Here is a 24,133-nt window from a genome sequence, read left to right on the forward strand (position 1 = left end):
CGAAAGCTTATGCTCAAATATATTTGTTAGTCTCTAAGGTGCCACAGGTATTCCTGTTCTTTTTATGGATACAGACTAACACGGCTGCTACTCTGAAACCTGTTACATTGTATAGTTCTTAGTATAGGTAGAATTGACTGGACAAAACACTGGGTAATACAGTGTGGGGAACCCCTCCCTCCAGGACCAGCTTGTTTCTGTCTGTAATGTTCCATCATTCTGGCTGTTTCCCACTAACAGTGCTGCACTGAGGGAGTGTCCGACACTGTTTTTCAGGAGACCTGGATTTTTCATAGATTTGGACTCTTCCCTAGAATATATTGAGCTAGAAACTCAGACATGGGGTTTTAGCTTTCTCCCTGTATGATTTGCAGGCCTTCTGAATAGTTTATGCTTGTGTGCCCAGTCTGCAAGGCCCAGAACCAGGGTGGCTGCACTCTGCATTACGATGAGATCGACAAGGCATTTGTTCATTTTCATCTCCTTATGGTTATGTATGTATCTCCTGCCTCAGTTCTCATCCTGCTTTGTTTATAGGTCACCCAGATCCCTTTATTGAGCTTCTGGAATGCCCCTCACTTCCCCATGAGGGACTGATGCTCAGAACACAATGCTGCTGCTTTTAGGTTCCAATCAGGCAACAAGATGATGTTTTTAAAGCTGCTCTCTGTTGCTTTCATATCTGTTGCCAATTTTTGGTTCTGGCTTTTTGCGTTCCTTTGAAAGCCCAGTTCTTCTGGGCTGCTTTGATAAAGACCTGCTAGATACTGTGAATGATGGATGCAGCTCTGAGAGAGTAGAGGATATTCTGGAGGCGTCCTGGCTGTTTTTTCAAAAACAGCCATCTGGGAAATATGCAGATGTATGTGCTAGATATATATCTTCCTCCTGCAGCTGCTAATAAAATAACAAATGAATTTTAAAAGTTCTTGGCTTATACTCTAACGAGGAGCCTTTGCATTACATTAAGGCTGAAATTCCACCTATTGTGGCTCAGGAAGGCAGCTATTCTGGGCTCCTTTGGGCAGGTATAGTAATTTCCTATACCAATTAACTGAAATAGCAAGGCACAGCAGCTGGATGAGGGTGGAGTTCCAGAACCAGTTCTGCATTTCTGGCCTGTTGGTTTAAAGCAGACTTTGTATATTATTTTATAATATTTTTGTGAGTATAAACTATCCATACTACCCTCATTTTTCTCTCTAAATGGGACTCGCAAAGTCCACAACTCAGAAGCAGCTGCCCAGGTTGAGAAGATTACAGTTGCTCTGGACAATTATCTTTCTATGTGCCCTGTAAAAGAGGAGCTCTGAGGCGTTTAATCAAACAGTGAACTAATTAAATGGATTATCAAACTGTGCAGTCACACAGCCATATATACATACAGGTCTCCATATATCATATACATCCACAATATTTTCAAGTTTAGATACCTAATTTACACCTGAACAAAATGTGCATCTAGACTAGAGAACCACAGATGTGAACAGAGATTGGGTGCATAGTTACCCACACCGTGTGCGCAGAGGCCTCTTAATGCATAAAACAATGGGCACACTTGTTTTTGCTGGCACAACTTAGACAACATATTTGAAACTTTTTAGCCCATGCTATGCAAATAACTTTGCCTAAATGGAATGCTGCTTTATAATAATTTCTGGTGCTCCTTTTAATTGAATTTATGTACCAGCTTTTGCAAGTAATCATTGTGTCACATATGAGTATAATGTTGCAGTGACATGAACTTAACATTCTAATGGAGCTGGTGTCACTTAATTTGATGTGGGATACATTTTTCTGCAAGCAATAAAATGAGACAGATTAAATATTCCTGGTAGTTCCAGCCCACGTGGGGAACACTGGAACTTCTAGGTACTTCAGTTTGCTTAAGACTGCAATAATCACATGGGAATTTACTGCCTGTCAGGACTTCTTGCTTAAAATAAGTAGGAAGAAAAGTCATGTGTATGTGTCTGCTGGGAATTAGCAGAGGTAAGGTTGTCCTGAAACTTGGTTGGCACCAAATCCATTCCAGCTGAGTAATATGAGAGAGAAATGTTTCATTGTTTGCATCTTCGATCCGTAGTACCGATTCTGTCTGATCATTGTCTTCCTCCCACACGCTGCCTCAAACTTCATCAGAGTCAAGCTTCATTAGTGCCTCCCAGTTATGGAGTAAAAGAACATCTCAAAGAGAAGGTGCTACATTTAGGTTATAAGTCCTTGTCACAGTTACAGGACAAGCAGCTTGTTAGATTCCTTTATGTCCTCTGGAATTACACCCCTCTGGTGACAGGTTTTACTATCTTCACCCATCTCTGGGTAGAACCATGCAGTTCTACCACTCTTAGGGCTTGTCTACATTACCCGCTGGATTGACGGGCAGCAATCGATCCAGCGGGGGTCGATTTATCGTGTCTAGTCTAGATGCGATAAATCGACTGCCAAGCACTCTCCCGTTGACTCCGGTAATCCACCAGAGCGAGAGGCGCAGGTGGAGTTGACGGGGGAGCATCAGCAGTTGACTCACTGCAGTGAAGACACCATGGTGAGTAAATCTAAGTACATCGACTTCAACTAAGTTATTCATGTAGCTGAAGTTGCGTAACTTAGATTGATCTCTCCTCCTCCCTTCCCCCCCTTCTCCTTCCTCCTCCCCTTCCCCCCCTCCCCGCGTAGACCAGGCCATAGACTCCGTCTCTGGGCTGCAGCACCCCTGCTTACATGAGACTATGATAGGCCCGGCTATGTTTGACACCTGTAAGCCCTTTTCCTTTGGTAGCCTGTGACCAGTGGCTAATTTAAAGATACTTAAAAACAGCTTCTTCAAAACCAAATATTATTTATTCAACCACAGGTTCACAGCAAGCAGAGAAAAGGGATAAAACAACAAAAGGCCTGTACACCTTACCCAAAACTTGCAAGAAAAGAATAAAGTTTAGGTAAGTTTCACTCAGCCCAGACATCCCTACTCCTGCACTAGGAGAGACAGACAGCCCTTTCAGCATCCCATCAATATCTGTCTGACAAAGACTCACCTCTAGTCCTTGCTGCGCACTCACTCCCTTCTCCCACTTCCTCTCTAGAATGAAGTCTTGAACGGTTTAGTGCCCTTTTGATCTTAGGTTCAAGCCTGGGATAAGTAAATCTGCTAGCCTGGCTGGAACCCAGCAAGTGGGTGTTTCCTAGTTAATAAATCCCCTATTGTTCCCTTAAGGCAGAGCTGGGCAAATTACAGCCCGTGGGCCACACCCGGCCCGCAGGACCCTCCTGCCCGGCCCCAGAGCTCCTGTCCCAGGAGGCTGGCCCCAGCTCCTCCCCTGCAGTTCCCCCCTCCCCCACAGGCTCAGCTCACTGCGCCGCCGGCACAATGCTCTGGGCAGTGGGGCTGCGAGCTCTTGCCGAGCAGTGCAGGTGCAGAGCCTGGCCTGACCCGGTCTCCATGCTGTGTGGTGGCATGGCTGGCTGCAGCCAGGAGGCACGGCTGCCTGTCTTGGTGCTCTAGGTGGCACGGCTGTAGCGCCGCCAGCCACTGGTGCTCCAGGCAGCGCGGTAAGGGGGCAGGGAGCAGGGGGTATGTGGATAGGGAGCAGGGGAGTTCGGGGTGGTGGTCAGGGGTCGGGAAACAGGCGGGTTGAATGGGGGCAGAGATCCGGGGGGCAGTCAGGAAGGAGGGGGGGTTGGATGGGGCAGCGGGGGGGAGTCGGGGCAGGGGTTCCAGGGTGGTCAGGGAGAAGGGGGGGTTGAATCGGGGCAGGAGTCTGGGTGGGGGAGTCAGGAATGAGAGGAGGGGTTGGATAGGGTGGTGGGGGGCAGTTAGGGGCAGGGGTCAGGGGACAGGGAGGGATGGATGGGGCAGGGGTCCTGGAGGGGAGGGATGTCACGTCAGGGGATAAGGAATGGGGAGTTGGATGGGGCAGGAGTCCCAGGGGGGGCATCGGGGGCAAGAAGTGGGGGAGGGGTGTCAGATGGGGGTGGGGGCCGGGCCACGCCTGGCTCTTTGGGGAGGCACAGCCTCTCCTAACTGGTCCTCCATACAATTTCAGAAACCCGATGTGGCCCTCAGGCCAAAAAGTTTGCCCGCCCTTGCCTTGAGGAAACTTGGTATTCTCTCTGGTGGTACCTTATCTCTGTCATTGTTTCATTTCCTATTTGTTTCTTCCTAAAGCTTCCTTTGATTTAACTGCTTGCAGTCAGGCAAGATATACATCTCAGTTTATCTGCTTGATTATTATGATATTCATAAAAATAAACCAGACAATCACCTCATCCTCCACATTCACTTTTCTGTCAGAGCTGCAGCATGCTTTCCAGCTCCCATTTAGAGAATCCTGAGTGCCATTGTGGTTTATAAAACAGAAAAAGCAGCCACTAAGAACTTGACATTGTGCAGAACTCCTGAAATGTGGGGCAGGTGTTACTGGCTAGATTTGGACCATTACTCTGCCACCCACTGAAAAAGGCAGTTAAGCAGCTCTTCCTAATTCTAGACATTAGTGATGGAAAAGGCTTGTGAGATCATCTAGTCTGTCCCTTGGGGCCGGTGCTGGATGGTGAGCACCAACTTCACCAGAGTTAACTCAGAATTATACTTGGCTTTTTCAGCTAATTTTTTGTAATTACATAAATTTGCCCAAATGGAGCCTCCCTTTACAGTCCATACATTTAAACATTTCTTGCTATAATTTTGCATAGAAGTAGAAAGATAATTATGTAATGGAATATGGATGTCAGAGATTGCTGGGGCCAGAGGGCCCAGGATCACGTTTCTGGAGTTCTCTGACACACTCAAGTTTTCATCCAAGGAATCAATTTTAAAATGATGAAGTGCTTTTCTGGGGACAGTCCTCCCATGCTTGGGATTTGGCCCCTGTACTGCAAATTGAGGTTAGATACACAGGTTCTTCTGCACATCTACTTTAGTAAGAACATAAGAGCTGCCGTATTGGGTCAACCCAATGGTCCATCTAGCCCAGTATTCTGTCTCTGACAGTGGCCAGTACCAGAGCTTCAAGGGGAGTGCACAGAACAGGGCAGTTGGAGTGATCCACCCCATCTTCCCTTCCTGGCTTCTGGCAGTCAGTGGTTTAAGGTTACCCCCCAAGCATGGGGTTGCATCCTTGACCCACTTGGCGAATAGCCACTTATTGGACCAATCCTCAGTGAACTTATCTAGTTCTTTTTTTTTAAAACCCAGTTTTACTTTTGGCCTTCACAACCTTCCTTGGCAATGAGTTCCACAGGTTAATTGTGCGATGTGTGAAAAAGTACTTTCTCTTGTTTGTATTAAACCTGCTACCTGTTAATTTCATTGAGTGACCTGTCATTTTTGTATTGTGGGAAGAGGTAAATAACACATGTTTATTCACTTATTCTACACTATTCATGATTTTATAAACCTTTATTGTATCTGTCCTCAGTCGTCTCTTTTCTAAGCTGAATAACCCTAATCTTTTTTAGTCTCTTCGTATGCAAGCTGTTCCCATACCCTTGATTATCTTTGTTGCCCTTCTCTGAATCTTCTCCAGTTCCACTCTGTCCTTTCTGAGTCAGTGATGTAGCCTGAAATGCAGGGACATGGTGGCTGTGTTCATCATTAACAACTGATTCAAACCAGTCTGACTTTGGACAGTTTGGTGAATGTGGACATAACTAATAAAAATAATTCCAGTCTTGTTAATAAGGTAAATATTTGTTTTCCACTGTTTGGGGATTATAGACATCAGATTTAAAGGACAGGAGGTTTAGCAGAGGATTTTCAGCCTCTGTCATTAAATTCATGAGAAGTAATAAAGCAAACCCCATTTTTGTAGGTATCCAGGTGTCTTCACCCTGCATCAGGATATTGCCCTTTGTCTGGGGAAGGGATTGTGTGTCCTGGGTTGGCCTTGTGTCTGAAATTGGAGATCTTTCTCTTATTTATTAATTTCAGTTAAAATACAAAAAAGATCACAGGCTTTATTGCCCTGACGATAGCAGTTTACAATCATAAAGTACTTCAACAGCAGCAAAATACAGTGAGAAAAATACCTGCTACAGCAGCACTTACCCACCCCACTCAACCTCGAAGCCTGTGTCATCTGTCCTCCCAAGAAATTCTCTCTGTTATTAGTTATCATTTGTACAACACCATCAGTATGCTTGGCACTTCACAAACAGAATGCTTTAAAGATTGATATGGGATCCTAGTCAGAGGTTTGCTTACTCCTTTGCTTACTATACTACTGTGACAGGTTTCAGAATGGTAGCCGTGTTAGTCTGTATCAGCAAAAAGAATGAGAAGTACTTGTGGCACCTTAGGCCTGGTCTACACGGGGGGGGGGGGTGTCGAACTAAGGTACGCAAGTTCAGCTTTCACGTAGCTGAACTCGAACTACCTTAGTTCGAACTACTCACCCGTCCAGACGCCGCAGGATCGAAGTCCGCGGCTCCCCCGTCGACTCCGCCACCGCCGTTCGCGGTGGTGGAGTTCCGGAGTCGACGGGAGCGCGTTCGGAGTTCGATATATCGATATATCGCGTCTAGATATTTCTGAGCAGCTCATTCCCAGTAAAACAATGATGTTTGAGTTTCTTTAAATGTTGGTGATCTGGGATCTTTGCTGGCAATTATTGGCAGCTCATTACTAACGTGATCTTAAAACAGCTAAAAGACTCCTCTAAATGTGTTTAGGAGATGGGCTTATGTCGGGCTCATATCTCATCAATGCAGAAATCATTTAAAATTAACAAACTGGAGGGAGTTCAGAAAGGAGCAACAAAAATGATCTTGGGTTTGAAGGCACTGGGTTAAGAGGAGAGATTAAAAGTGGTAAATATGTTGTCCCCAGGAGACCACTCTAGGGAGGTGGGGCAAGTTTGAGCTTACAGACACATGAAGGGTGTAAACTACTAGGAGAGGAATTAATTACTGTGATACATGGGGGGTATTACAAGGATTTTAAAGATGAAACCAGGAAAGGAAAATTTAGGGAAGAGGTAGAAGTCCCATTTTGGGGGGACTTTTAAAGCTAGGCTGCCTAAAGCCCAAGAAAAAATGTCATAGAAAACAATTCTCTACTGGCTGCAGCATATGGGCTGGATGATCTATAGGTAATTTCCAGTTCTAACTTCGATGAGGCTATTACATTCACTGGTAAAGACAGAGGGGCTGTTTGGTTATTGGTAGGTTTAAATCAGCTTTTAAATGCCACAGTGATACTTGCAGTCTGAAAAGCTAAAATAGACAGGCTGTTTGGTTGTGTTAGGTGGTGGAGTGTGTTTGGGTCAGGATGCCGCTCAGACTCAGTGCTTAATTTGTAATGAAAGAGGCGCAGGGGCTGAAGCAAATTGTTTACTTTCATAACTGATGCAGCAAGCCCAGAGGTGCCATGGCTATGAACTGCCAAGCCTAGAGGTGCCGGGACTCAGCCTTTGCAAGCCCTGGCACAAATTAAGCACTGCTCAGACTGTTCTGGTTTCACAGCTGATCTCTCAGTCTCTGCTCTATTTCCACGTTTCAAGTATCCAATAGAAGAGACTTAGCAGCAAGTACAAAGCTGCATAAAGCCTGCAAATTTCAGTGTGGATTTATGTAGCCCTGTTGGTCTGTGATACTAACCTCAGGGCTGAAGGGAGTGCATGCTGAGTCACACTGACACCTGCTACTGAGAAGTCAGCTCCATGGAGTCAGATGGTTTTTTGCTTTTATGGAAGTCAAGCTTGTCTGATAATGCTCTCTCTCACCAGCCCCTGCTGCACAACCCCCTGTGTGATCAGCTGGTTGTCTCCTCAGACGCTTTCTGAGAAGCATTGCAGAGATTGTTTTGTTAGGAAATAAAGCCCCTTGGTAGCTACAAACTGCATGAAGCCGCTTACCTCTCCTGGCACCAGGTGGACAAGAGAGTGTCTAATGGCCTGTTGTGATAATTGGGTCGACAAATTTACCCTAATTGTGAACTCAGTTGTAAAAAATATGTGAAAGTTCAGAAGTTGTTACAATAACCTATAATAACAAATGTTGATGGCAAGTAGATCAAGTTGTGTTCAATAATGAACAAGTTCAAAAGAACAAGTTATGAACAAGTTCAAAAGAACTAGACAGAGAAACTGGATTAGTCCAGAGAAAAAGGGCCTGCTGATACATGTCAAGGACTCTGTTGAAATCACGTTTGGTAAAAACAAGATGTGGAACTGGAAATTCATGAACCAAAGTTGGCATGTCAGATATTAGGTCTAATTGGTGGACAAAATCATGAGGGAATGAGCTGTTCTGCCCATCATTCCCTTTTGGGGGGTCCTTAAAAGAGAGAGACTTTGTGGGGAAAAGATGGAAGAAGAGCTACTGGAGAAAGCTTAACTGTTATGGCTGCAACCCTCACCTTCTCCTTGGACTTGCAGACTTTATTCATCCTAATCCTGAGGGATGCCCTCACCAGGTCGAGCCAGAGGGAGGAACCCAGTTGACATCCCCACCCCTACCAGCTCCAATTGAATCCCAAACACCGCCTGAGATGAATTGAGATTAGACTTCAGCAGCAGCAACAATAGCAGTTCCATCTCATCTCAGCTACTTTTTCTCTTTTCCTGTTTACTTTGAAGACCATGCTGAGTAGAATTTCCTTCTAGCACAGACTGTGTCCATGATGCTACATCCCTAGAAGGGAGATGGTGAAGGCAATGACCAGACAATAGCGCAGCTCAGCTCCAGCCATTGATCTAGCCATTGCACTGCTCCATTATTGAACACGATGCTGAGTGCTAAAGTCAAGATTTTGCCAACTGTGAAACAAGGTTTTTTCCTTCTGAAACTCTCCAGCTAAAGGGAAAGGGAACAAGGGATGATGTTAAAATGAAACCCTTTAGGGGTGTGTTTGCCATAGTACTAAGCAGGCAGGGGCCCCTGTATACCAAACCCCAAACCTTGTTTAACACTGTTAATGTTGGACAGCAAGTGGTTTCTGTTAACACCTTTGGCCTATGTTGTCCATCTAAATGAAGATCCAATGAAAGAAGTCCCAAGATTCTGCCTTCCCAGTAGGCAGTGGACTGCACTCAGCCGCATCCGGACTACACACGAAGGTGGTGGATATTTCCTCCACAAATGGAAAATCAAAGCATCACCAAATGGTGACTGTGGTGAGGTACAAAACCATGAGATTTATCACAGACAATTGTCCCATTCATCTAACTACCCCAGAAGCATTAGAATGGTTTTAGAATCTTAAAATCCAATTATAATCCAGCTCATTGCTTTTCAAATGCCATGCGAAAGAAGTCCATCTAAATTAATACAACAGGCTTCTGTGAGGCTTTGGAATTACCAAAGCCCTTGCCTTTAATATGTGAAGCGGAAGACACAGGCTGCCTTGTGAGGCTAGGGATAATTTGCAGGCGAGAGTCAGGTTGAATGATTGCTATTTATCTCATGAGAGTAGGGGTGATCTCAGTGCTGCTTCAAAAGTAGTTCTCTGGGAGATCTGAAAAAAGTATAACTGGCCATCTTCTTTCTAGGGCAGTAGCATGATGGACGTAATCTGTACTAGAAGGAAATTTGCTCAGCATGGTCATAATAGCAGCTGAAATGAAAACATTTTGTAGTGCAAAAGTGCACAGCCAGATACTGACATGGAATACAAAATCCCCCCCATCCATGGTGTTACTAAAGGGGAGGAGGGAATGAGGATGGAGGATAGCAGTTCAGTATTGGGACTAGAAGGCGAGAAGGACATCTTTAGATAACAGCCCACTTTAAAAAGAAAATATTTCAAAATCTTCCCCAATGCAACGAAAAACCCATCCACATACCTTACTTTCCATTAGTGCAGTGCTGGACTGGGTACAGGATGTTTGGGAACACTATGGTGACAGGAGTACTGGTGCATTTCAGGGTACAGGACTCTCTTTATGTTTTACTATTAATTTGTTTTGGGAAGTGTGATGGGACATGCCCTCACTCCAGTGATGGAAAGTGGACTGTAAATTGGGGTCTGAAAAGACCCTGTGAGTGACCCGGATTCCTGCTGGGAACGGTAAGGTTTCCAAGGAGTGGGGGCTCCTGTAGGAGACTTGGGGCAAGAGACTTCAAAGACACTGGCTGAGCCCAAGCTGGGGGTTGGCTGCCTACAATTGATGGAGACTGCGGATGTGAAGTTCTACACCTGATAAAAGGCATTGAGACCGAAACAGGTTCCTCAAGAGGGCATCAGCCAAGAGGGACCCCGAGCACTGGTGTAAGTGGATGGCAGAGTGCAAACAAAAGCAGGCCAACCAGCAGCAGATGTTGCAGCAGTAGATGACCCAGCAGCAGGCCCAAGCAGCACAGCTGCTGAAGGAGATGGTTTCCTAGCAGCAAGAATTCCAGAGAGGCCTTCTGTAATAGCTAAGACTCCCAGCCCCTCCACAGGGAGGCCCAACAGGGCCTAATTCACCAGAGGGACTTCTGTGCCAGTACAGTTAATCAAGATGGGCCCTGAGGTCAATCCAGAAGCATTCCTCACCAGCTTTGTGAGGGTAGTGCTGGCCTCTCAATAGCTTCCGGAGCATTGGACGTTGGTTTTAGCACCATACCTGATGGGACTGGCACAGCTGGCCTACCATAACCATAACCCAAAGCAGACTAGAGACTATAATTGGATGAATGCCGCCATTTTACATTACCTAGATATCAGTGTAGCGACACATCGGCAGCACTGGAAAGCTGAGACGTACCCCAGGGGGGCACTTCCCTCAGTAGTGGCGCAATCCTTCAAAGAGCATTGCAGGTGGTGGCTTCACTCACAGGAGCCCAAGTTGCAGAGTTGGTCCTAAGCAATTTGTATCCATACCACCAGTAATGGGCTGGGAGTGGATGCTCCAGCATTGCCCTGAGTTATTGTTGGATGCAGTGCAGCTGATGGAGAATTTTCAGTTGCTAGAGATGGGACCTGTGCAACCTCCATCCACTCACCACCTAGGGCCACCAACAGAGTGGGATGCCCGCCAGCAGACACTGAGCCCTGGGTGCAACAGAAAGTGTGTACAGATCCCACTCCAGCAACCTGAGCCACCCGCACAGAAAAGAGAAGACTTGAGGAGACATAAGCCTGAGCTCATGTGAGGTATTGTCTGGATACCCACACAGCAATGAAGACAGCCAGGCTGGAGCTGTTGATCTTGGACATGTAGTCAACCCTGCTCCCCACCAGAAAGGAGCCCATGGACAACAGGGGCATATGAAGAACAAGTGCCCATTGATGGAATGTGAATATGCCTGGAATTGAATGGCAGAAGGGAGGGTCTGTAGAAGGACTGCCCTTAAGTTGACCATCCTGGTATGGGCCCAAGGAAAGGGGTACCAGGATTTATAGATTTGGGGTGTAGCCAAACAGTGACACAAGCTCCCTGCGGAGGGGACAATTCGCTTGCAGTGTGTACATGGAGACATGAAGCCATCTCCCAGGAGATGACTGGAACTGACAGTGGGGACCCACGCTGACTCAGTTACAGTAGTGCTGGCTACTGAATTAGCATGCCCTGTGATAATTAGCTGGGATTGGTCCTCCTTTCAGGAAATTGTAATGAACTGACCAATGCTGCAGCTGAGCCATGTGACAGACCCCAGCCTGTGGGCCTGGGAGACTGAAGACCCCCCAGGTGGGGACATACTGGGGACCAGGGCCAGCCAGGGAGACACATGAATGGCTGGCACCTGCCATGGATCTCAAAGCCCTCCTGGAGTGGGAAGTTTAATTCAAGAACAGCATGATGACAGGACACTTAGCCACATCTTTGAACAAGTGAAGTCTGTAAATGGGGAGGCAGCAAACCCTCAGCGCAGTGCCTGAGACAGTACCCCCACACTGTGCTGGAGAAAGAGCATCTGTATTGCATGGAGTACACAGTTCAGCCACAGTTCAGGCTAAGAACTCAGCTACTGGTACCCCATGAGTACCACCAACCATAACGCAGTTGGTTCATGATGTTCCCTTCACTGGGGCAGCTAGGGTGGGAGAAGACTCTGGAGAGGTACTGACAAGGTTAAAAGAGCATTGCTCTTCCTGCCCTGAGTATCAATACTTAGCACCTAAGAATAGCCTGAAGGCCCTGTTGGTCCAAATGCATTAGTGGAAACACCATTTGAAAGAACAGGGGTATAGTTTCCAATCCCTGCTGCTGTAGAACCTTCTTAGGCCTGGTCTACACTGGGGGTGGGTTCAAACTAAGGTATGCAAGTTCAGCTACGCGAATAGCGTAGCTGAACTCGAACTACCTTAGTTCGAACTACTTACCCGTCCTGACAGCGCGGGATCGAAGTCCGCGGCTCCCCCGTCGACTCTGCCACCGCCGTTCGCGGTGGTGGAGTTCCGGAGTCGATGGGAGCGCGTTCGGAGTTCGATATATCGCGTCTAGATGAGACGCGATATATCAAACTCCGAGAAGTCGATCGCTACCCGTCGACCCGGGCTGGTAGTATGGATGTACCCTTAGTAAGCCTGCTTGCCTCAGATCATCTCTTTATCTTCTCTACCTGACAGAATGGCAGGCATTTAGTGTAACCAGGAAATAATCTCCTGTACCTTCCTTTCCTCTACACAAAGAAATTGAACTGGGCCGAATCCAGCCATATGTCTAGACCTAAAACGCTCCTGCATGCGCAGCCAGCAAGCCTGCTAGCTTCCCCTGTGAAGTGGTATATTTGCTGAGAGAGATTGCAGGCACCTCCAAACCAAAGCATAGTTCCAAGTGAGGCAGGAATTAAGATCTGTTTTCTGCCTGAATTTTCTGGTTTTCTGGGTGTGAAAGGGCAGCAGTGGATTGGCTGCTAGAAAGTGTTGTGGAAATTTGGCAACACCACCACCACCATCTGTGATTCTTGACTTTTAGTCAAAGTAGAGGTCTTACTAGCTATCTCCAAGTCTCACACAGTGATTGAATCCCACATTTAGTCTTGGGTAACAGATGGCTCAGCAGCAAATAAGAGCTATAACACATGATTACAAACAACTCTACTCTGATACTGTTTTCCTGATGCCAGGTTTTCTGGGAGTTGCCTTTGAGCTCACCCTCTGTCTGCCTTTGACTAAGAGTTGAAAGATTTATGTGGTGCTGAGGGTGTGTGCTCTCATGCACATTAGGAGTGTGTGTGTATATTGATATTACATCACTAGTCATTCCATGAGTTTGTCCAGACTTTTTTCTTCCTCCCCTCTTATTCCCTCATTGTCTGACAATGAAGTTGGTAAGGGTTATCTTCATTTCCTGATCTCTCTCATTCTCCTGGCATATTCAGTTCCTGAGCTTTCCAGATCTTCATTCCCATCTGCACTGATCCAGTTACCCAGTGGCTTTCACAGAATGAGTGACAGATGCACTTATTTCTACTCAGTCATTCACACACAGAAATCTACATTGAAATGGCCTTACAAGTCCAGCATAAACCACCAGGAGCCCAGGAATTCTGATGGGAAATGGGCCGGACTTCACTGATGGCAAATAAAACAAACAAAAAAACCCCCACCAACTCCCCTACTCCAGAGGCCTGTCAGAAGATGGAGTCTGTGCCACTCCAGCTCTTGGCCTTTGTACTCTATATGTATGTATATGTATATGGTATGCAGGCAGGGCTAGGGAATAGGCACGTGTGTGTGTAGAGAAGAGGCTTTGTGTGCATTATAGGAAGGGTCCGTGTACTCTAAATCAAAAGGGGGGCATTTTTCTTTCCAATGGAGTATTTCAGAGCAGAGGCTTAGGGCTTGTCTACACGTGAAACACTACAGAGGCACAGCTTAGCGGTTGGGATTTCCATGCCCCTGAGCAATGTAGCTAGATCAATTTAACTTTTGAGTGTAGACCTAGCCTCATTGGAATTGTGGTGCTTTGTCTCAGGGAGTCCTCCAGGAATGTTAGTGTAAAAGGGCAAAGGAGAGGGGATTAGAATTTCACCTTCCCTCCAAACCTTGCTGAACTGGGTTTTTAAAGGGGAACTAGTTTCAAAGGAAGAAACGCTCTGAGGTTCTGTAGGTTTCATCACCTCCTTAGCTGGGGAGTTACAAAGAGAGAGGTTACATTGTTAGCTGCTAGGTCAATGCGTGTCTGTAATCAGTGAAAGTCTGTCTGCTGCTAGAGGAGTCTTGCACTACACCGATCATAAAGCAGAGAATCCTGGTTCTTCCTAGGGACTGTATGGCCATTGGCTATGTTTCTACTGCATGAGTGAAAAGTCTCCGGCTCGTTTAGGAAAACACAAAATTAAACACACGCATAATTTCCTGCTGTGTCACTTCGCCATCTCCCCAAAGCAAGGATTTTTCTATATAGATTCTACCGAGTGACTGAATTTCTATCTAGTGATGTTAATGTAGAAGAGGAATAAATGTTGAGTAACTATGCAGGCAGTATTCTTACAGGTAACAGCTCTGCTGAGGTAGTATTTTTTTTCAGTGTTTCCTTTAGGAAGTTTGGTTGTGCAGAGGAAGGTTTTAGATGCAAGTGGCAAAACCCAAGCACTAAGGATCAAATAGGATCCTTTCCCTTAAAATCATCCTGTTCTTCTAGCCTGGAGTCAGGCTTCAGAGGGCCCCAGTTTCAGAACTAGTTAGACATTAAAGGTTTGCCTGAGTATTCCTTGACCTGTCTGTGTATTTTTGACCTTCCTGTGTGCTGCTTTTTTGTGTGTGAAGAAGTGCATGTTGTCATAGGACACATTTTGTAGATTAGCTGTGAGTGTTCATGTCTGCTTGCAGTGGCATAATTGGCCCATAGAATCTGAATGCTTAGTTTTGGCATCAGTATTATAAAGGAATGTCTTTTGCACACACCTTATATCAAATGAAAAATCAAATTCTTTTTTGGAGTCCAACAGGCAAAACTAGTTTGAACATTTAAAAGTTAGTGATTGTTTTTAATCTGAGTGTGTCAGCATTCACTCCCCATAAAACCTGAAACCCACCAGACCGACATTTGAAGGACAAATACAGTTATACGTACCCAAATGGATTGGTGCAAATATGTGTTATGCAAGCAAATCCTTGCCCACTCACTGTATTGTGGCCCAAGTAACTACCTTGCACAATATGTTAAATACCTACTTTAAAACCAAGCCAAGGTTTAAAAATACCTGGTGATTCTTTATTTTACAAGATATTTGCTACTGGCTTATAATCTATTAAGGTTGATGTCTGCTGCGAGGTGAAAAGGTTCAGGGTGCAGGAAAGGGGCTGTTTATTCCTCTGAGTGCTCTGTCTTTCGTGGCACTGGGATGCTGATAATGACACTAATATCTGAGTGCATGGGAGTTTAGTACAATGAGCTTCTGCTATCTGAATCCTTGAATTGAAATCCCCAGCTGGGGATTCAAATTTACGATGAGTATATGGCAGATGTCACTTCCACCGGCACATGGGCTTTTCATCTTATTGATGGGAAGAAGAATGTTTAAGCTGTTTCTCCCGCATGAGCCAAAGCAAGCATTAGAGTAGTAGCCGTGTTAGTCTGTACCCGCAAAAAGAACAGGAGCACTTGTGGCACCTTAGAGACTAACAAATTTATTTGAGCATAAGCTTTTGTGGGCTACAGCCCACTTAATTGGATGCATAGAATGGAACATACAGTAAGGAGATATATATACATACAGAGAACATGAAAAGGTGGGAGTTGCCCTATGAACTCTAAGAGGCTAATTAATTAAGATGAGCAATTATCAGCAGGAGAAAAAAACTTTTGTAGTGATCATCAAGATGGCCAATTTCAGACAGCTTGACAAGAAGGTGTGAGGATACTTAACATAGGGAAATAGATTCAATGTGTGTAATGGCTCAGCCGTTCCCAGTCTCTATTCAAGTCTAAATTGATGGTATCTAGTTTGCATAGTCATTCAAGTTCAGCAGTTTCTTGTTGGAGTCTGTTTTTGAAGCTTTTCTGTTGCAAGATTGCCACCTTTAAGTCTGTTACTGAGTGACCAGAGAGGTTTAAATGTTCTTCTACTAGTTTTTGAATGTTCTGATTGCTGATGTCAGATTTGTATCCATTTATTCTTTTGCATAGAGACTGTCCCGTTTGGCCAATGTACATGGCAGAGGGGCAGTGCTGGCACATGATGGCATATATCACATTGGTAGATGTGCAGGTGAACGAGCCCCTGATGGTGTGGCTGATGTGATTAGGGCCTATGATGATGTCACTTGAATATATATGTGGACAGAGTTGGCATCAGACTTTGTTGCAAGGATAGGTTCCTGGGTTAGTGTTTTTGTTGTGTGCTGTGTGGTTGCTGGTGAGTATTTGCTTCAGGTTGGGGGGCTGTCTGTAAGCGAGGACTGACCTGTCTCCCAAGATCTGTGAGAGTGAGGGATCATCTTTCAGGATAGGTTGTAGAACTTTGATGATGCACTGGAGAGGTTTTAGTTGGGGCTGAAGGTGACGGCCAGTGGAGTTCTATTTTCTTTGTTGGGCCTGTCCTGTAGTAGGTGACTTATGGGTATTCGTCTGGCTCGGTCAATCTGCTTTTTCACTTCAGCAGGTGGATACCGGCAGCAGTGCAGAAGTAAGGGTGGCAATACCATACCATGCCATCCTTACTTCTGCGCTGCTGTCTTCAGAGCTCAGCGGTCAGAGAGTGGCGGTTGCTGACTGAGGGCCCAGCTCTGCAGCAGTGGTGTAGCCAGGGTTGCTGCCGAGGAGGAGCGGCGGAGAAAAAAGCCGCATGTTCTTCAGTGGCATTTTGGCGGCCCTGTGCATGCGCCAAAATGCCGCTGAAAGATGGAGCGGCAGTGCAGAAGTAAGGGTGACAATACCATACCATGCCATCCCTTCTGGCAGCAGTTCTGCCTTCAGAGCTGGGCTCCCAGCCAGCAGCCACCGCTCTCCAGCTGCCCAGCTCTGAAGGCAGCACCACCGTCAGCAGCAGCACAGAAGTAAGGGTAGCAATACCACAACCCCCCTACAATAACCTTTCCCTCCTCTTCCCCCAACTTCTTTTTGAGTCAGGACCCCTACAATTACAACCCTGTGAAATTTCAGATTTAAATATCTGAAATCATGAAATTTACAATTTTTAAAATCCTATGATCTGGAAATTGACCAAAATGGGCTGTGTATTTGGTAGGGCCCAAGTGATAGATATAATGTTTCCAAAATACAGAGAGGACAGGTGGGATTCTGCATTTATTGCATTAAGTGAGCAATGGGTATTTTATTATTTGTTTAGCTCTGACTCGTATTGTTATACTGAAGAAGATGCAAAAGTAAAACAGTGTGTGCCTCTGAAAGCTTAATGTAATAGAGACACTGAGAGTGCAGGGCATGCATTGGGGTTCCAGAGTAGGGAATGACTCAATTTAAAAATATGTCCGTTAAAAAGAACTACATTAAAAATAATTAAGGTTGCAAAGTCAAGCACTCAAAAGCAAGAAAATGCTCTAATTAAGGTTAAGATTTTGTCACGGTTATTTTTAGTAAAAGTCATGGACAGTTCATGGGCAATAAACAAAAATTCACAGGAGCTGTGACCTGTCTGTGACTTTACTAAAAATAACTGGGGGCAGGGTGGGAGGTCTGAGTGGAGGGGGGGATTGACAGCTGGAGTCACATGGGGGGAGGAATGACAACTGGAGCCCCATGGGGAAGGGGGCACAGCCAAGGCCACGGGGCGGGGGTGCACAGTCCTGGCTCCAGCCCTCTATGACTAAATCGTATCCTTAGCCATAATTAAGGTATCTCATACCAGGTAAAAATACGGTATTGTGAACATGTAATTAAAGACTGTATCATAAAGTGTATGCTCAAGGGGGCTAAACTTCGGTTGCACAGACCACCTGAATTTTGGCATTTCCTGACCTTTGTGTGCTTGACTTTGCAACCTTAATGTTCTTCTAACCTAGCTAATCATACGTAATTTCCTAGTTTTTAAAAAAAGCAAACAGGAAAAGCAGAACTTCTGTCATATGGAACCGTATTGAGTCCCATGTGGTTTGTCAGCAGAGTTAAAACCTTTAGGTCCATAGCAGAGACCTATTATGTCACTTGAGCTGGCAGGGTAACTAATAGCTGTTGTAGTAGGTCATTGTTTTTGAGTTGGGCTAGTCACTAGAAGGAGATGAGGGGCACATTTTGCCAGTGGATTTCATGGCTATTTGCTGACAGCAAAGGAATATTGACTGTTTCCTTGCTCTCAGTTCTTGAGTCCAACACTACAGTGGTGTCAGGCGGCTAGGAGGTGCAATTGCAAGGGAAAGTTCTGCTTACTGGCAGTAGCCCTGGGATGAAGCATGCTCAGTACAAATGGAATCTTTGGAGAATTTAGTGGCCAAACTCTAGCAAGTCTCTAATCAGCATGTGAGAAACGAGATTTTCAGAGGTTCATAGGTTGGACAGATTTGGACAGATTTTCACGTGGATGGTCAGAGTTATATTTCTGACACTGGGCTGAACTCCTAGACAAATTTGAAGCTGCTGCTCCAAAACATGGAGGTACCAGTCCCAATCAATGGGCAAAACATATTCCCTAGCCATGTTTTGAGAAACAGATAAATCATTTTAGTTAAAACTTTCTGAAAATTGCCAGCCTGAGGCCAACATCCAGCATTAATCATTTGGGCTGAAGTTTGGCAGAGTTATAAGCAACAAAAATCAGCCTCTTATAATGAGACGTGTCAGACAATCTGAGCTATAGACTGTGCTACCTGCTCTACCTGTGTTATTGTTATGTTCTTGCAGCCATGGGAGAAATTATTTTTACTGAGTATCTGATATAGCTGGCAACAGAAGTTTCTCTCTGATGCCATGGGATATGAGCAAGGAGTTCTGCTTCGTGGCTGTCCCAGTAGGTACACCTCTACCTCGATATAACACGAATTTGGATATAACATGGTAAAACAGTGCTCCGGGCCGGGTGGGGGGGCAGGGCTGCGCACTCCAGTGGATCAAAGCAAGTTTGATATAATGCGGTTTCACCTATAACACGGTAAGATTTTTTGGCTCCCAAGGACAGCATTATATCAAGGTAGAGGTGTAGTTCGGTTTCCTTGGGCTATTCTTTACTTGTCATCTCCCAACAAGGCTAGCTTTTGTACTGATGACTTTGTGAGGTGGACACCTGCCCACAAGAAATTGGGCTGATAACTATCAACTCTGTGTGTGCAGGCCCCGAGCAGCCATTAGATAGTAGTGACTGAAAATCACTACCAGACTGGACTGAATTTTAACCATTAGGGCTGGAAGGCTGAGCCATCCCATCTCTTGTGAGTTAAATGAAATGTTCCCCTTCACTTGGGTTTTCTGTGGTCTATAATGAGAGGAGAATCACTGGGACCCTTCAAGATATGAAACTCATATCAAGGAGGTTGTAAAATGGGAAACAATATAGCTAAAATTATAACCCCATGACTCCATTCTGTGAAGACTGTGATTTTGACAGCAAATATCTCTGCAAGTGGATTGCGCTACTATTTTTTCATACTGTGTAAATAGCATTCATTTAAATTTACATCAAATGGAGCTGCCATTACTTACCAGTTCAATAGAAGTTATGGTAATTGCTTTTGTAGTTTCCATTTATAGATCAAGCTTCTATGACTAAATTTAATTACTTACAGCTGAATCCAATAAAAGTAATAAGTTCAAGATAACCTCTATAGAGCTGCATTGGAGGAAGCATGTTCTCAGAAATGGGCATTTCCTAATAGCTTTATTTTTCAATTCAATAAAATAATTTAGGCTTTGCATATTTAATGTGAGGTTAAGAGAGAAATCTGGCTCCCAAGACCTCTCTCACCTAGGGACAGGCTCCTCCCTGCCTCCGGTTAACAGACTAATACTCTGAAGCACGTAGAGCACATCTCCCGGTATCAACCTTACACTACTTTACAAAGATGTCTTGATATTATCGCTTAGTACAGATAGGCTCAGCCAAAGCACAGAGGGGTTAAATGACTTGACCATGGTCACACATAAATTGAATGGCCCAGTTGTCTTGTACACCTTGCGAGATCCAACACCCTCACATGGAGTAGGCAAATCAGCAGACTTTTCTCATGATTAATTCATGCTCAGCCATAAATCCCTGATCCCCACTATCTACTTAACACAACAGAGACCCATTTACACAGAGAGATTTCTCCAGTTTCTGAGGAGTGATTCCCCTCTGCCTCTATTAGAGGGAGTTCTTTTGAAATGGAGTTATCCGTCCATTGTTCCTTACGCTCTCTGACTTTGTTGTTGAGGGAGTGTTAGAGCAGACTGTTCCAATGCGGGGTCACTCAGCTACATCCCTGAATGGCAGGCCTGTAACTGTCAGCCTCTCGCTTTTCCAGCTGTTTGCCATTTCTGATCTTGGAGAGCTGCACTTAATCTCCAAGAGCCTGAAGCTTTAGCAAAATGTAAAATATGGGCAGTAGTGGCCAAAGAGCAAACAAAATCAGAAAATGTATGAGAATGGGGTAGAAAATAATAATGAAAATAATATGCCATTATATAAATCAGTGGCATGCCCTTTGTGATGGGACTGCCACCTGATGTGCTGGGATTACCTCTGAGCCCGTTTTCCCTGACAGCTTGGGATTTCAGTTCCCTGTCTTGTTGAGCCAGACACGCTAGCATGGTACAAACACAGACCCAGGTCTGAACCACATCCCCCACAAGCTGCAGACTTAACTGAAAACAGCTTAAGAAGTGCTCCTGTCTCCAACACCCAGACACTCAGTTCCCAATGGGATCCAAACCCCAAATAAATCTGTTTTACTCTGTATAAAGGTTATACAGGGTAAACTTCTAAATTGTCCGCCCTCTATAACGCTGATAGAGAGAGATGCACAGCTGTTTGCTCCCCCAGGAATTAATTACTTATTTTGGGTCAAATAATAAGCAAAAAGTGATTTTATTAAGTATAAAAAGTAGGATTTAAGTGGTTCCAAGTAATAACAGACAGAACCAAGTAAATTACCAAGCAAAATAAACAAAACCACACAAGTCTAAGTCTAATACAACTGATGAAACCTCACCCTCAGAGATGGTCCAAAAAGCTTCTTTCACAGACTAGACTCCTCTCTAGTCTTGGCCCAATCCTTTCCCCTGGTACAGTCCTTGTTCCAGCTCAGGTGGTAGCTAGGGGATTTCTCATGACTGCAGTCCCCTTTGCTCTGTTCCACCCCCTTATATGTCTTTTGCACAAGGCGGGAATCCTTTGTCCCTCTCTGGGTTTCCACCCCTCCTTCTAAATGGAAAAGCACCAGGTTAAAGATGGATTCCAGTTCAGGTGACATGATCACATGTCACTGTAAGACTTCATTACCCACTTGCCAGAAGACTTACAAGTAAACAGAGCCATTTACAACCAATTGTCCTGGTTAATAGGAGCCATCAAGATTTCAAGCCACCATTAATGGCCCACACTTTGCATAATTACAATAGGACCTCAGAGTTATATTTAATATTTCTAGTTTTAGATACAAGAATGATACATTTATACAAATTGGATGACCACACTCAGTAGATTATAAGCTTTGTAATGATACCTTACAAGAGACCTTTTGCATGAAGCATATTCCAGTTACATTATATTCACAGTCATTAGCATATTTTTATAAAATCATATAGAGTGCAGCGTCACACCCTTATGTGGAATAGTTTGTACATACAGATCACCTTGTCTAATCACCCTATCCTAACTAGATGCCGATTCAGAGAGGGTGATCAGAATGAATAGAGACCTTGAAAGATTGCCACATAGTGAAAAAGTTAGGGTGTTTAATTTAGAGTAGAGACAGTCTAGAGGTGGTTTGATAAAGGTCTACAAAATAACAAATAGTGTAGTGCGTCAGGTACTCCAGTTTATCCTCTCATAATGTAAGAATGAAAAGAAGCTTCTTACACAGTGCATAGTTAACCCGTGGAATTCACTGCCATGGAATAATATAGAGGCTAAGAATATAGTAGGAGTCAGAAAAGGATTAGATGTAAATTATACATTACAGGCATAAGTGCATCTTCATCTGGTACTAGCTACTGTCAGAAACACGATACTGGATGGCATGGACCCCTGGCCTTATCAGGTGTGGCAAATATTATGTTCGTGTGGGTTCTGTTCATATACACTGTCCAAATACTGAGTCGTCATAAATTCTTCCATCTGTGCAGTAAATTGGAGAATTCCCTACCCTGACTAAACTGCTACTTGTCTACTTCCATTCGGCTCCTTTAACTCCATTCAGGGTCTAATTCAGGCTATGTCTACACTATGAGCTAGGGGTGTGATTCCTAGCTCCCATAGATATACTCGTGCTAGTTCTCATCTGAACTAGCTTGCTGGGATGCTGTTTGATGTGTAGTTCATCTCTAATCATCTGACATATTGAGCTACATTTAATATACTTTGGCTTTGGCTTGCAAAGCAGCGCTGCGGCAGCGCTAGCTGCTAGCTTAAGTGAAAGTGTAGTCAAGCCCCAGCTGGGGGAAAGCTCTCCCAGCGCTGTCGCATCCTGCTCTCTGTGGGGAAATAGGGGACAGGCGCGGAGCGCGCTCAGCGCGCTGGGGCTGACTGACTGGCGCGCTTAAGCGCGTTATTTGCAAGCGCTGCGGGTGTGTTTTCACACCCTGCTGCAGCGCTGCAAATTTGCAAGTGTAGCCAAGCCCTTTGTCTGTATGTTGGAGCTAAAGCATTCTGAGTACAGCCAGTTGTGAGAAAGAAAGGGAACTTAACTGGAGTGCAGAATCATTGATCCTCAGTCACTAGAGCGACCAAAACAGCTCATTTGCAAAGCAAATGTATCCTGGAGATGACGGCCCCCACCTAGACTTCACTGCAGGGTTTTATTCAACACCTTGGTGGTGGTGAATTCTGTGCTGTCCTCATCGTTTCTGCTTCATTATGTTTCATATTCATTAGAATGTTTCTGACAAGGGCTACTCTGAAAGAATATATTATTTTAAAATGGTATCAATGAATATTTCATATCTTATATTAAAGTGAATTCTTTAAGGTAAAGTTGTTAAACTCTGTGACTTGGTGATTACAGGGAGATAATGCTCTGGTGAAATGGTTCAGGTTTTATGATTTCATTTTGAGTTTTCTCCTGTATACAAGTTAATGGGATAAGATCAAATCTATCTTAGAAATTCTGTCTATTTAATTATAAATCGTTTAAATTTTATACTGAGCAAGAATTTACAATGTTTCACTCAATCCACTGGCCCTAGCCATCTGTGCTGGTAGATGCTCGGTGATAGTTCAAGGTAATGAGCCAGTGGCTGGAAGCATGGACCTAGGGCTTTGTGGAAAGTCTGCTTGAGCAGAATATTGCCTAGTCAGTGTCTGAGGATGGAACTCCAGGAGAGATACCACTATTTATAGACTCCATGTACTTTGAGTTGATGTTACAAACAAAATCTCTATGGCCTGCCGCTGCATTTTCTCACTCTGATGTGCCAACTGCTGCTAAGCAGCTTCAGCTGAGAATGTGGATTCCAGATTCTCTGTCTTGTCTTTCCAAGCATGGCCAATGATTTCTCAAGCAGAGGAGGACCACTGCTCATGAGGAGTGCACTTCATTTCCTCACCCCTTCACAACTCCCTGCACAGCACACCAATGCTACTCACACCACAGCTCTCAGCTCCCATGGCATGCAGAAGGCACAGCATATAAGATTTCACAATGCAGTGACAGTGAACAGTGAGCTTTTAGCAGTAAGCAGTGGCTATATTTAAAGCAGTATTTGTGAACTAATTTTTATGCACATCATTAATTTAAAATGTGTTAAGAGTTGGTGGGCTCTTGCATTGTGTGAGAGATTGAATGCAGAAAGCCGACCCTTCCTTTTCTCACTTTACTCCTTCATTTGAGGCCACAGACTTACTTTATTGATTTTTTTTTTTTGGTGCCAAAATAAATTTAATTTTTTCAAATAGCCTGCCTATCAAAGGTAAGTGATTAATCTGCAAAGCCCGTGTGTCCATTGGGCCACTGCGAGTCTGCAGTGACGATACAGCTCTGGGCTACTGCTTTGGCACATTTCTGCTGCGCGCGCTCGCAGCAGCGCCGCTTGCGGCGCGCTGCGAGTCAAGCCCCGCCCCAGCGCTGGGAGAAAACTCTCTCAGCGCTGTCAGCTCCCTGCTCCCTGTGGGGGGGGAGGACAGCGCGCGCGCAGCGCTGGGGCGGGCTTTGACTGGGCGCTGGGCGCGGCGC

General features: G+C 44.9%; 1 protein-coding gene across 6 annotated transcripts in view; it reads left to right on the forward strand.

Annotated features, from left to right (window-relative positions):
* TTC28 (tetratricopeptide repeat domain 28) overlaps positions 1–24,133 on the forward strand; it is a 445,830-nt gene that overhangs the window by 192,911 nt on the left and 228,786 nt on the right. The window contains exon 2 of one of the 6 annotated variants that reach the window (XM_039504816.1): positions 2,858–2,942. The exons of the other annotated variants lie outside the window; for them this stretch is intronic. The gene's annotated coding sequence lies outside the window, so the exon portion shown is untranslated. The remainder of the gene's footprint in view (positions 1–2,857; positions 2,943–24,133) is intronic. 6 annotated transcript variants of the gene reach the window in all.

The sequence above is a fragment of the Mauremys reevesii genome, linkage group 18, assembly GCF_016161935.1.
Source record: "Mauremys reevesii isolate NIE-2019 linkage group 18, ASM1616193v1, whole genome shotgun sequence".
Taxonomy (NCBI): Eukaryota; Metazoa; Chordata; order Testudines; family Geoemydidae; genus Mauremys; species Mauremys reevesii.